The sequence below is a fragment of the Scomber scombrus genome, chromosome 5 (assembly GCF_963691925.1).
Source record: "Scomber scombrus chromosome 5, fScoSco1.1, whole genome shotgun sequence".
Classification (NCBI taxonomy): Eukaryota; Metazoa; Chordata; class Actinopteri; order Scombriformes; family Scombridae; genus Scomber; species Scomber scombrus.
In genome coordinates this window covers 3257180-3271650 of record NC_084974.1, presented here as the reverse complement: position 1 = coordinate 3271650, position 14471 = coordinate 3257180, and the positions used below count along the sequence as shown (strand labels likewise).

The 14471-nt window shown below is 39.3% G+C and overlaps 1 protein-coding gene across 5 annotated transcripts in view; it reads right to left on the bottom strand.

The window, feature by feature from the left end:
* tpst1 (tyrosylprotein sulfotransferase 1) overlaps nucleotides 1-13026 on the bottom strand; it is a 47799-nt gene extending 34773 nt beyond the window's left edge. For all 5 annotated transcript variants that reach the window (XR_009925174.1, XM_062419176.1, XM_062419177.1 and 2 more), the window contains exon 1: nucleotides 12814-13026. The gene's annotated coding sequence lies outside the window, so the exon portion shown is untranslated. The remainder of the gene's footprint in view (nucleotides 1-12813) is intronic.
* Between the last annotated feature and the right edge of the window lie 1445 nt (nucleotides 13027-14471).

Genomic DNA, 14471 nt, shown 5'->3' with positions numbered 1-14471 from the left:
GAGGGAAACACTTTACATCACTTAACATCCACACGTGGACTGTGTTTCTATAGTTCAACAAGACCAATAAAGTGCTGACTAGCTGCTTCACGTCAATCACAGGAGAATCTCCTAGGGCTGGGCGATATGGCTGAAAACTGTATCACAATAAAACTGTTTCATATCAGTCGATATCTATAATTGTTGATTTATTTTATTAATAAACTATTTAAAATAAGGACCAGGGGGAAAAATATTCAGTTTAAACACTTCTATTGTAAACCGAACCTTCCTCTGATTTTATTTTCATACAGGAACAATAAAAGGCCAACACAACCATGAAAAACACTCAAATAAATAAATGTACACATACTATAAAGACTGTCTATTTTGGAGGTTCGCATGCTGGGAAAAACACTTTTCTATTAAAGATTGGTTTATTTGAATGCGCCAGTAACTATTCATTTATAAACACATATTTTTATACTCGAAAACTTTCTCAATTTACTTTTATTAGAAACACAATTAAAACAAACAGATTACACCTGAAACAGTTTGTCAGGTCCGGTAATGATTTAACTGAACTGGACCGGTATATTAACTCAGACTGGGTTCGGGTTAGGCTTTGAGTTTCAATTAAAGCTATCCTTACCTTTGTTACATTTTTACACATTTTTTTGTTTAGGTTAAAATGCTATTAATAAGGTAATGGCACTCTAAAAGAGAGATCCACCAGGCATAGAAACTAATCATTATTCTCTATAACATTCTGTGAAAACTCTAACCAATCATATTCGGTACGAATGATATGATTGTGGATCTGTTGTGGAGGGGAAAGGAGTGCAGGGGTGGGACATAGGAGGGAGGACGGGGTTGTTGCTGTTCAAATTTTTTCAAAGTGCCGTGTGAAATACAAGAAAGGTAAGAGTCGCTTTAAACCTTTTAAAAGAACACAGTTACTTTACATATTTATTACTGTGTATACCTGTATGCTTACTGGAGTCCCAAAAAATCTTCATCAGAGCTGTCGCTGTGTGCAAATAGACTACAGCACCCGAGTCACACTTTTGCACATCGCGCTTCAACATCAGTTCGGTCTGTAAATACTGAAACATCACAGCAACTACTGTCTGTACAACATACAGCATTAACGGATCTATTTTCATTAGCTGCTGTTTATAGGATGTTGTAGTTCATATGTGTGGACGCTCACATCATTATATTTACAGTTATACGTTGCTAGGTTACCAGGGAGCTAGTGAGTTTGTTTATGCAACCAACCTTGCTTCACCTTTTTTTCTCTTCGGTGGTTTCTTCCAATTAAGTTCAGTGAAATTATCGAACGATATATATCGCTATCGTTTTATCGTCCAGCCCTAGAATCTCCCCTTTAAATGCATATCATTTCAATATTTTAGGTATATTAACTTAATATACAGAGCCCGACCGATATTGGTCAACCGATATTGAGCTATCACAGATATATCAGTATTGGCAAATATGTTGTCCAATGCGTGCCTATATTTTTATTTTTTTTGTTATATAAGCAGCACTTTATGTATATTTGATCATTGTATATATATTTCATCATATGTTAAGCCAGGTTGGGACAGACCAGGCCACGCCACACTGTTGCATCACTCCACCATCTGTTTCCCCTCTGACACCATGTTGCCAACTTCTTCTCAGTGGGCTGCTCCTGTCTAATGAGCAAACATCCTCGACGGTTAACTCGTAGTTATACAAGTAAGTAACAGTTCACAGCTAAACACTACAGCTAATTCCTTTGCATTAGCCACCCTGTGAGACAGAGCTCATACAGGACTAAGCTGCTGATAAATGCTTGAAATAATTCCCTGTGCGCTGTGACAGGAATGTAGAAAATGTGTAAATGCTGTTACAAATGTTGTTACAGTGCAGCATCTAACACTGCTTTATTTCTTTTCCCCTTTTCCTGCAGTTGAGCTTTGTCTTTTCCTTTTGGGCCCACCCACGCAATATCAAATTTCTGAGTCTTCTCCTTGGTGATTCAGTGTTAAAAAGGGAGGTGGAAGCCGCAGAAGAATGTCAGGCTGCCAACACCTTTAGTCTATTAGTGGAAGTACAAGAGGAGACTGTTGTTTCCTCCAGGCTGCCTCAGATGCCCTTGAAGGGGAGTCCACCTTCTGATTTCCTTTAACATTTCAATATAGTCAATCTGAGGGGAGGGGTGGGTGGGTGGGGGTGGGGGGGGTTGAGTGCACACCAGGTCTCGTCGTGTGTTTCAAGGAAGATGTTGGCAAAAACAGCAGGTGCACGGACACATGCAGACAAACAGGTGACTAAAAAACGACACAGGTGATTGTACTGTGTTATTAGTTTAGTGTATAACCACAGTGAGCAGAGCATATCCTTTCACAGGAGCTGACAGGAATAAAAGTAGGTGAGAATGAAAGTTGGTGGGAGGAGAAAGACAGAGACGCCACAGATGAGTCACTGGTACCTTCACAGGAAAGTCAAAGTAAGGTAAAGCACGTTAGCACTTTCACTACTCAAGGAGATAAATTTGTTATAGTTGTTACTGATCAACACTACAATATTAAATTACAGTGTGTACAGTATGATGGAGAATAGCTACACAGAACTGGCTTTGTCTACTTTAATAAACCATGTGGTCGAAACAGATTAGCCATTGGACTTTATATAATCTGTGTTCTCAAATTAAAACCTACTGAATACAGTGGAAAAAAATTCAGGTTAGTATGTATGTTATCGGTACGTTAGTGGTCCTTAATTTTTTAAATGAACACATCCAGCAATGTTTAATTGGCCATAACTATTACTGAAACTGTTTATTTGCTGCAGTGGAAACTGTTCTTGAAACAGTTACTTAAGCAGTTTAGTTGTACTGCACGTAATTATAGAGTTCAAGCTACCTGTTATTGTGTTCTGTGTGCCTTAACAAATTTCCCATTAAAAAATGAAAATCAATCGATACATTTTTAAAATATGAATAGTCTGAGAGGCACTGTTTTTAACTTTGAACAAACTACTTTTGCTTAGAGTGTTTAAACTGTTTCCAGTCTTATTTCGTATGCAGAGTTCATCAAAGCTGATTACAATACATAGTCTTAGTATATTATAAAACTATGAATTCAAAATGCTCACATCTCTGATACAGTTTATATCTTTACGTATGATAATCACATCACAGCATGCAAATTTGATACCATCACATCCAACACTTGATTTAAACAACTTTTTGACCACAGATAAGAAAAGGGTGGGTGAATCTGACCGGACGATCCATGCCAACATCCTTTCCCTCCATACAGTAAACTGGGCCCAGAAATGCACTTCTACCACTTTTTTATCAGTTATTTTGTGTATTCTTCTATTGATACATTACACATGGAATAAAAACAGGAATAGAGAGAATAAACCTACAGATTGTTGATGTGGTCCCTTCAGAGCTGCAGCATTATACTGTCCTGACTGAATAACAACCTGCGGTGGAGCTTCAGAGCAGTGTTGTGTTACACCTTGCACCGGGGCTGAAATGTGTTTGCGTTAAATTAATTGAGGCTCTTCTCTCCTGTTACTGATATTGTATCCTCTTCGCAGGATATTTCTCCCATTGATCTATTAGGGGGAAGCAGGAGGAGGCGTGGGTTGCTCTCTGTGGAGCAATACTGAAACCAAAACCGCATCAACACTTAATAACAATGAAGGTGGCTCTACACCTCATGGAGCCCTGACGTTAGGAGGAGTAGCAGGTCCTACAACATTTCCTCTCACTCCTCCGTCATTTCTTCTGTTACATTAACTGCTTGATGCCGGTCGGGTTAAGAGGTTTTTTCGATTAAACGTTGCGGTGATTAGCGGATGAGTGATCGCTCCGGTGCAGGCAAGGAAAACAGCTGGTGTAAGCAACATGTCAAACACCATCAGGAGTTTGTTGTCTGTCACCTTTTATGGACCAACGGAGGGTTTTGATATAAAGCGAGTGTAGAAGTCTGAGCCACCCTCACATTTTACAGCATAATTAAGCTTATTGCTCCTCTCACTATATTTAGAACGCTCTCCTTCCTGTTTTTGCTAATTAGGCCTTCTGAACCCATGACGTCAGCAAGCACAAAGAGGTCTCTATAACACGCAGATCATCAAATTGTAACTTTCAGTTTTGCGTAACTGTTTCTTAATTGCTCCTCTTTGAATGTGTCAGTAATTCATAAAAATCTTGGTTGGTACTTTCACTTGTCTGCAGTCTAAAATCAAGTCAACAATGTTCCTCCACTTTAGAAACATCTGTAAACATCTGTTGATACTCTGTATACACTGTAGAGCAGAGACGTTCATGACTCTGTTTACATGCAGGTTTGTCTACTGCAGAGCTTATCCTGGTGTGTCAGGAAGGAAGGAAGCATGAAAGGAAGGAAAGAATGAAATCTGAGTAACAAAGCCCTTTAGGAAGGATATATTGTAAATCAAAAACAAAATCATGAGTTGACAGACAAAAGTGTCCACAGGGATTTAAATGTTATACCAAGAAGGAACAAAGAGATGAAAAAGGATGTGACAAATGACATGACAGTGTTTATTTTATAACCCTTGGACAATATACATGCTCCCAATTCAGTTCTATCATGATATCTGGGTAATGATTTGATTCAGAGTCGATTCTTGATTGAGTAAATAGAAAAGGATGAACTAGTTTCAGTCTCTTGCTCTAGTATACTGCGTGTCCTAAGTCGACTGAAATACAATATGTAGATAATATAACTGGCAGATTAAATAAATGGTCTGCAGACTTTCAATTTAAAAAAAGTTAACTATATTAATTCATAAGATAATTCTTTTTTAGCATTTTACACTCTATTGCCTGTGCAAAATGATTGTTGTTCATTCATGTTGTCTTCAAGTCAAGCTTCTGTGTCACTCATTGGGGGTTGATCTGACCCAAAGCTGCTCAATCCAGTCTAATAATCACTAACTGAATATTGATTAATAAATACTGGAATTGTAGTTTGAATTTTGAATTAACAACTTCAGAAAGAAGGAGAGCTAGAAGAATGGGAAGACGGAGAAGAATGAGAATGAGAAAAAGGGGAAGAAGAAGAAGAAAAGGCAAAGAACAAGGAGGAGGAGGAAGGAGAAAAGAATAAGGAGAAGGAGAAGGAGAAGAAAAAGAAGGGAGATGAAGAACAAGGAGAAGGAGAAGAATTTGTATTATTTATATAATTTGAACTGCAGTCAAAGTGTAATAGTATTAATAATGGAACACACAACATGAAGCTAAGTAGTTACAAAAATATATCAGTATTGACGTGAGCTTTAAAAAGCAAAAACAAAAAAACCTAATGTCCAGTTACGCCTATAAACCACATAATGGCAGCGTCCCTGGTTCTATTTCAGCAAGGGAGCAAGTCATTCCTTTCTCTCTCTCTCTCCCTGTTTCCTGTTGGCCTCTATACCACCTACTGTCAAATAAAGGCATAAAAAGCCCCAAAATAAGGAACCAAAGTTTTAGGAAAGACAAGCATCATCACTGCAGCCATGCTTGTGCAGCTCTCTCTGACTATCATCCTTCCCCCTGATGACAAATGATCCCGCCTTTATTAAGCTGCCAATCAGAAGAACTATCTGCCACATTCCTGAACTTCCACACAACTGCAGGATCAATCAGCAGGACCGTGACCATTACCCTGTCCACGACCTCTGCCCCTCAGGCTCTGTCATAAATCACAAGCTGAGAACAAACCTAATCAACCTCCAGCTCTACTGTTTGACAGGGAGAAGACACTCCTCTCTGCCGGGTGAGAAAACACTCCTTGTGGTTGAAGTGGAGTCACAATGCGGCGAGTGTAAAATAATCCAGCGGTGTGACTTTCTCTGCTCCTTAAACACACGAGTAGTGTTTCTCTGTATCTGGGCATTGTCTGCAGGGATTACACAGCAAATACAGCAGAGATGAGGGCAAACAACGGTCGTCCTCTTCTGCTCTCCTATTTGTACAAACCTTGAGTCAACCTTGGCTTCTCCTGGGGGATTACATTTGCTTATGCACCTGTCACACTGTCTATGACCTGCAGGATCCTGGTTTACGTGTTCAGAATGGATGGCGTGCAATTAAAACCGAGAGAATCCGACACATCTTCAGGCGAAAAAAAAAAAGAAACGGCCCCCCCTTGGTAAGACTCATCTGTTTGAGTGTTTGTTTAATCACTGGGCCTGTAGCGACGGAAAAATATTTGTCTTCCCTCAACTTGGATCGTATTCACAGTGAGAGCCGGTCAGCCTCAATGGTTCTACCACATTAACGAGCTGCTTTGATTGTAATGTTATACCTACTTCCCTTTTCCACATAAAAGATGATACACGCCCCGTGAAATCGCCGGCGTAGGATGAGGAAGGGATTACTACTCGATAGTCGAAACAACACAGGAAGCGGTTGCTCAAACTGTGATTGGGCTAAAGGCATGGGGTTGCTTTGTTCGCAACCATTAAGGAAATAATCAAAATGTGCTGCTTTGCTTAGTGTAATATGCTGCTGCGGCACTTTCGGATGAAACAGCTGATCTGTGGCGTAATACGGCACGTGGGAATATCGAACTTCTACGGTTGAGAGAATGTAGTGCCGAAGGAGAGGGCTAAAGAGCTGAAAATAGCACTCTTTAACTTTTAGGTGGGTCTTTTTCAAGGTGGCTAAAATATGTTTTGCTGCTGGCCTCATAAAAAGCAGTACAGTGCCCTACTTTGGTGCCCGTTCTCCTGCCTGCTCCTCCAAAATAAAAGCATGCAGACCCAGATTTACTGCAAGTAATACATATACAGATAACTACCTGCAACCTCACTTCAAAAACTCTGAACTATCCCTTTAAAATACGCTGAAACAACACTTCACTCTGCCCTTGAGTTAAGTTTGGTCCCTCTAACTGATATATTATTATATATGACATCATTAGATTATAAATAGTGAAGCATCAGTGTTAGAGCAGCATGTTACTGTTGTAGCTGCTGGAGGTGGAGCTAGTTTACACTACTTTATATACAGTTAGAGCATAAATCAGCAAAATCGGACTCACTGCAGACACAAACGTTGTTTCTCTTTTCCACTGCAGCACAACTAAACTCTTACACTAATAGTTATTAAAGTAATAGTAATAATTGTTTTGTTTTTTTCTGTTGTACTGAAATCATACCGAACCGTTACCCCAAAGCCATGGTACATTCTGAACCGTGAGTTTTGTGTATCGTTACAGCCTTGATGTCTTGTGCTGTACCAGTTGCTTTCTGAGCTCCGTTGAAAGGTCGGCATTCACAGAAAAAAACATTAGCTGCACTGTTTGGAGTTGTGCCTCAACAAGAGCCTCTCAGTTCTGCCTCGGTGATAATGCACAACCAGCTTGTGGGTAACTGTCTCGAAGGAGCATCAGAAACAGGCTGCTGACAATGACAATGCTTTTTCAGAAGCTCAATGACAAAAACCAACCAACTACTAACTATGACAACTCTACACTCTAAATCCTGTGTCTAACAAAGCTGTGTATAATGTAGACCAGTGGACAAGATGTTAGCACAAAGCAGGCAGGACTTTGACTTGCTCTGCACTGAAGACAATCAGCTTATACTGTGAACAATGTGAATGCTTTATACAACCTGTTACCTTCACTCAGTTCCTCTCACAGGTGGAGGAAGTCTTGGTGGTGGTTCACCCCACAACAGCATCGAGCAACAAGATGCAACAAGGTCAACATTTTGCACATTCAGGCTGATTGCCACATCAATTATAAATGGGAGGCAGTGTCTTTGTAATGTGTGTGTAGACTAGGGGTCTCACAATTCTCCAAATCCTCGATCCTCGAGTGATATAATCTCCATCAGTTGTTTGCAAGGTACCACACTAAGGCCCTACTGTCAAAATTAAATAATTTATTAGCAATATAATGTAACAATAATTTGTTTCAGCAGTCAATTGGAAACTTACTGTAAACAAAAGAATCATCTAGTGACTCTTTTGTAACTGCAGTGTGCACTCTTCATATTAGATGATATTCAAGTTTACAATAAAACAAAAACTAAATTAAAAGGCTAGAGGAGGTAATGTCGAGATCGTGATGTCATTTTGATCGATATTCGATTTACAATCGAGATCGTGACACCCCTAATGTAGACATATTGCATGATGCAACTGGCATTAGCGATTAGCAGCTTGTAAAGCAGAATGCAAACAATGTGGGCTGATATTAATCAGAGCATGACTGATACTGGATTTCTGAGCTTCATTCTCATTTGATACAGATCTCTAATAATTGCTTTTCTTTTTAAAGAGAATTGTGACTTCAATACAAAGTGAAACATGAACTTGTCTTCTTCTAAATGACTTAAAACCTAGTTTGACATTTTTATGCTACAATTTCTCATTACTGCCAATACACTGATACCAATATATCTGCTAGCCAGGTAGTCTAGCTCTACTTTAAATTATCCAGCAGGATTTTAAAGTCACAGTAACAACACTAATAGAGTCAGACCGATATATCAGTCAGCCAATATTATGAGCCGATATTGGCCTATCACAGATATATCGTATCAGAATATGTTGCCCGATATGCATGGATATTTATTTTTTTAAAGTTATATAGGCAGCATTTTATGTATATTTGATCCTTTTTCTTAATTTAGAGTTTAATAAAATGTGTACCTTGTGTGTTTTATTATTTATAGGAATTTATAATTGTTAAATACCCAGTGAAGTGTATTCTTTCAGTGCATTGATGTTGTTTTATACCATAAAGTGTATAGTTAAACTGTATCCTGCCTCCTTTGTCACTCCTGTTTGATAACCGAATTACAAAAAATGTGTGTTTTATGTATAAGATTATCTGCCAATATATATTAATATCAGATTTGTTTTATTATCTAATATTGGTGTCGGCATCGGCCCCAAAAACCCAGTGCCAGTCAGGCTTTAAACATTAACACATCTTCATCAATATCTGACTGTTAGTGGCTCCATTTCTACTAAGGCCCTGATTACACAACAGACAACACACTTTGACATACATACATACATTTATAAAATAACTTCCACTTTTACAATGACAGATGACAGGGATGCTGCTGTTAAAACGAGCGACTCATCATGGAGAACATTCATGTATTGTGGAGGATGTGAACAGTGTCACTGTGCTGCTTCCTCTATATTTGAACTGGGTTAACTGTCATTCCCCCCACTCAAAAAACTACTTATATACACCCAACATATGTATCTCACACAGGAAGTGTTGACACTTAAAACCACAGCTTATATGCAAAGCTCCTCTGTGAAGCTGGTTGCTCTGTGCATTTATCACAATCAACCTCAATATGTCCTGTTAAAGCTATGCAGCGCTCAGGTAGATCTACATCACCTTCATGAATGTATACTCACTGCCACAATGCAGAGGGTATAAACAATGACTGACACATGACTAATCAGTAAAGTGACTGCATGAGAGGTATAGAGAGGTAAATCTGCCAGTGACTAGACACAGTGTATGTGTGTGTGTTAGAGAGAAGGGGGGTTATGCGTACTGAGTGGGCAGCCTTTATTTAAAGAGTATGAAAACTATTGGTAAGGCATTGTCAGAGACGTCACTGGAGACTGTTTTTATTCTGTCTGAACTCAGATTCTGAAGAAACAACTCGCATACACTTGACTGCTGATTACTTTTAGATTATACTGATCTCTGTTCTTTACACTATGCTATGACAACCAACTCGCAGGGACTTGAAGCCAGCTCCAGATAGATAATCCATCACGCTGAACATGGTGACTGATGGCACTGTTGACAAAGTCTGTCGTTGTTGTGTGGTAATACAGCAGTGACAGCAGTTTGCTTTACATTACCACGCGACGCAAAACTCACAGCAAACTGAAAAACAGACGTGATACTGTGTACGCCTTAATGGATTATGCGACTCAAGCAAAGTTCATGTGACATTGTTTATGTTCATTCAGAAAGCAGAGTTTTCATGCAAACTATATATAATGCTACTTTATGGCTCAGCGGCATTATTTATTGTGAGTGAGTTTGATATAATATGCTCCTTGAACACATGAAATAGAGCTTTTACTCTATCACAATAATTTTCTTGTAATGTAGATTTTTTTAAAAGACATTCCATGTTTAATGATGCAAAAATTTTTTACAGCACTGCTCTTTAGTAATCATTTGCAACTGAGTGGCATTAACCTTTAAAATATGCAAGGAGAATGTCAGCTATTTGTGTTTTCACTGCAGCTAACAACTATTTCACTATGACCATTTATGTGATTATGCTCTACATCTATCTATCTATCTATCTATCTATCTATCTATCTATCTATCTATCTATCTATCTATCTATCTATCTATCTATATATATATATATATATATATATATATATATATATATATATACAGACACACACAAACGCGTGTATGTGTAGTCTCAGCATCATATCTGAGAAGGCAATCTCCCACTCAGACGTCGGCATTTGAGGTTTCACCATTTCAGTGCTTCATCATGTTGAGAAATCTCACCTTTTACAGGATATACGCCTGCTGAAGGTTAGTGGTGAAACTACTGAGCCGTTAAATAATTAGCATATCAACAATACTGATGCTCAGTATGATCAGCCTAACAAAGCGTTTTCTGCTTAAAGCTCCCTGCACTTTTGTTCATAATGTGGTTAAATTCATTTGGTTTTATATCAGATCTACTGTTACACTACAAGACACACAATAATAGTTCCATTCATTCATACCCCACTCAGCAACAACAAGTCACCCCAGAAACCTGACCAATGTGTGAGTGGTCACCAAACTTGAGACCCCAACTGTTTCTGGACACTTTTCATAAACATAAACATTTGGTTTTCTCATCAATGTGATTTGAATGCTACTTTCTTGGTGCTCGCTGGCTTTACCTCACACAAATGACTAAAACATTGTGGAAGGCAATAAAGAAGCAAACACATTCATAATGTTTCAAGCTGTAAAACTTTGCGACCACAGACGGCTTGAGACACAATTAGAGGCTCTGTTCTTCCTCACAATCGGTCAACAAACAGTGACCCATCAATCAAGTGTTTCACAGTGAGAGCCAGCAGCACAGGAGATCTACTGAGCATTACCATTCTGGGAAGTTAGATGAAATGTAGGCCCACATGTCAGTGAGTCCTTGAGCTGCACTCTTTGGGGTGGTGGTGTCAAGGGGGGGGGGGGGGGCTTCATAAATATGGGCCATGCTCTGCAGTTGAAACCCTGGCTGGGCTCTGCAGTCTGACAGCTGCTTAACTGAATGTAATAATTGTGATGCAGCAGTGGGTGTTCTTTTCAGACGAGGAAATGAGAGTCTACGTAAGAGAGCTGCAGTCCAACTGATCCAAGCTCTGCAGCTGTGGAAGCGGACCCACTGAGTTCAGCCAGCACAGAGAAATACTCTGAATTCAACTGGACTTCAGTCTCCCCTCCCACCCCACCCCTTCAGACCACCTGCAAACAGCAGATGTGCTCCTGGCTACCAGGACACTGGCAGTCTATGCCTCTCGCTGGCCACTGGAAACTGTTTTCTCAGCTTTTGAAGAATGCTTGAAAGTATTTTTTTTTTATATAAGCATTCATTGTAAGCCTGCAGGCTACAAATGTATCCTTTATTTCACAATTTCTATGACACATGAGCTTTACTGTAAGCAATGAAGCTACCAATGGTGATTCACACACAAGCTTCGGAAATAGTAGCCTACTGGTTAACTGTAACACCACAGTCTAAAAGCATTGGATGTGTAGAATACAGATAATCAGGTTTTTTTGCACAGACATCAGTGGAGCTATAACTCCACTTAGACCTCAGAATTACTCTGCTCTCCTACAGCAGGATAGGATCTGGGATCTGACAGGACCGAGCCAAGAAAATAAATCACTGTTTTTCTTTATGTGTGGAACTAACATGTCACCAATACACTTCACACAAGCTTGACCAATGTGATTAAGTGAGGCAGGATCATTTTTTCCAACCCCTCATGCACTCACAAGCCAAACACTTACACATTGTAATCCCAATACATTCCATTATCTCCTTGTGTTGTACCTAACCCTCAAACCAAACTCTATTAGTAAAACGACAATTTAATGATGCCTCATTCAACAGTCAAGAAACACAGTTCAAACAAAGTCCTCTCTCGGTTTCGTTAAGATTATGGTTTCTTGGTTAATTCGGCATACTTATCTCCACCACTGAGGTTACATATGTACCCCAAATCTGAACTTCAGATTTCGGGTAAAGTGCTTCTCACCGCGCCCAATATGCCTGCTATTTTGAGAGAAAGGACAGCGCACGTTTAAAGTTAAATTGACTTGAAATACGTGCTGTCTGCGGTCGTCCTGACGTATGATGAACGGGAGAGTTGTCTCTTGAGATTCATAAAACGTATTCGTAGATTTTTAAAGGTGTGTAATCTCAATACGTCTATACGCCTATAAAAGCAGATTTGTGTTACAGTTCAACACGACGCTCCCCTGAAGGCGGCACGTAACGGAGCTATCTGTCAACACACATACCCGCTTCAATGTATTTATTTAACACGGGCTTCATTTGTATATGATTGTATCAGTCAGGGTCATATTTTCCAGCTTTCCCAGCTAACAAGCCAAGCGCTAGCAATTATGTAACCAAAGGAAGAGTGGCTATGTTAATGCTAAGAAAACGACGTATTACGGTTATTCAAGACCCCCTGCCCAAAATGTGGGTTTAATTGTCGCAGCTCCTGGGCTAAGGGGCAGGAGAGGAGAGGGACATTACAACGATATCCCAGCGCCAAAAACCTACCTAATGCTGCGGAGACGGCGCAGGAGACTCTGGTTTGACGGTGAGAAAACCTCCACAGAAAACAGCGCCGGTGTCCAGGCAGTCCTGCCGACCTCTCGAGTCACTTTCCGGGCATTTTCTGCGTACATACACCGTGTTGGTCCCACGGCGTTCAAGCTTGTTGCTTGCTGTGCTGCTAGACTGGAGGTGATATCAGCCAGACTGCTACAACTGGACTCCTCGACTGCTGATGAAAGACGAGCTGTGATTAGTCTATAATTCAGTAGGTTGTGTGTCACAGCTGCTGATTGGTCCACTCGGTCTGGGGCGGAACTACAGTAGATTTAAAAGCACAGTACATTGATAAGGACGAGGTCGAGCAAGAAGATCAATTAAACAACCAGTAGTGTAGATATTGATTAAAAAACATTTTAAATAATATTGCCTAAATCAATAATAACGTCAGTACAGTATTGTGCGGCTGTTCACCCAAAATTCATTCATCTACAACTGGTAGACACTAAAAATCCTGTTTATGTCCCTCATATGAATTTCTTCAGTCTGGCCTTCAAATTACTAATGATTGAATCTTTTAATTTTTGCGTTGGTTCTCGGAACTATAAGATACATTTTGGACATCAAAAGCCTTCCCCTGTCACACCTAATAACATTTACTTACTGCACTGCATGATGTGATAAAAATAGAATGATTTGAGTTTTGTATGTCTGAGGTTAGCCTCAGGCTTTGTTCCCCATCTAAATACCAAAGCAACACAACTCACAAACTTGCTGGGCGTTTAATGGCTCCACTTTAATGAAGCTCTGCATTAGTCAGACTCAGCACTGTAAACTCGTGTAATTATGCAGAAAACAGGGAATCACCTCACATTAGTTCTTGAGAAAAAGTATTTCTGTACCATATGAAAAGATAAAATACACATTTTTCTAATAAGAGTCAGATTATTCTGCTAGGGGGGCCTAGAATAGTACTTTACCACTGATTTGCTTTGTGTTCATTTGATTAAAAAAAATAATTAAGCACAAAACTGATCCAATTATTTCAATTGAGCTTTCCCAATCTCACAGTCTTCATCAGTGGCCTGAATTTGCCCAATTGTCATGGAGATAAAAACTTAATATAGACAATGAGAAGTAAACAATAGGTTTTGTTGCTTATTTGTTTGTTTTCTTGGCAAAGTACAATTTCTAAGGTTATTGATAAATTAACTATCTTGCAAAATCATATACCTGAAAGTAGCAACTGTGACTGTTGCACAAACAAACACAAACTGGTTATATAAGAAGAAAAGTATTAACTATGTACATTAAAGGAAATATGTGTATCATATTTTCTTATATTCATAACATATACAGTCAGTTAGTTTGTGGTAATTTTGTGTATTAACACATATTATGACTCACTAAAGACACTTAAATGTAGATTGACAGGTTATTTGTTATCTGTCCAAATCTTCTGTTGGCAGCAGGTAACCAAGTGTTTCTGTCTCCTCTCAAACAGGAGGATGTTTTTCCTAATCAGGGATCATCATCTCTCTATGGCTCTTAAGAATTAATTTTATCTCGCAACAAACAGCAGATCAGCCATTCATTTGGCCTGTTTTAAACTGATGTATCAGCATAGCTCTGCCACTTCCAATATAGATAATTACACATCAGAA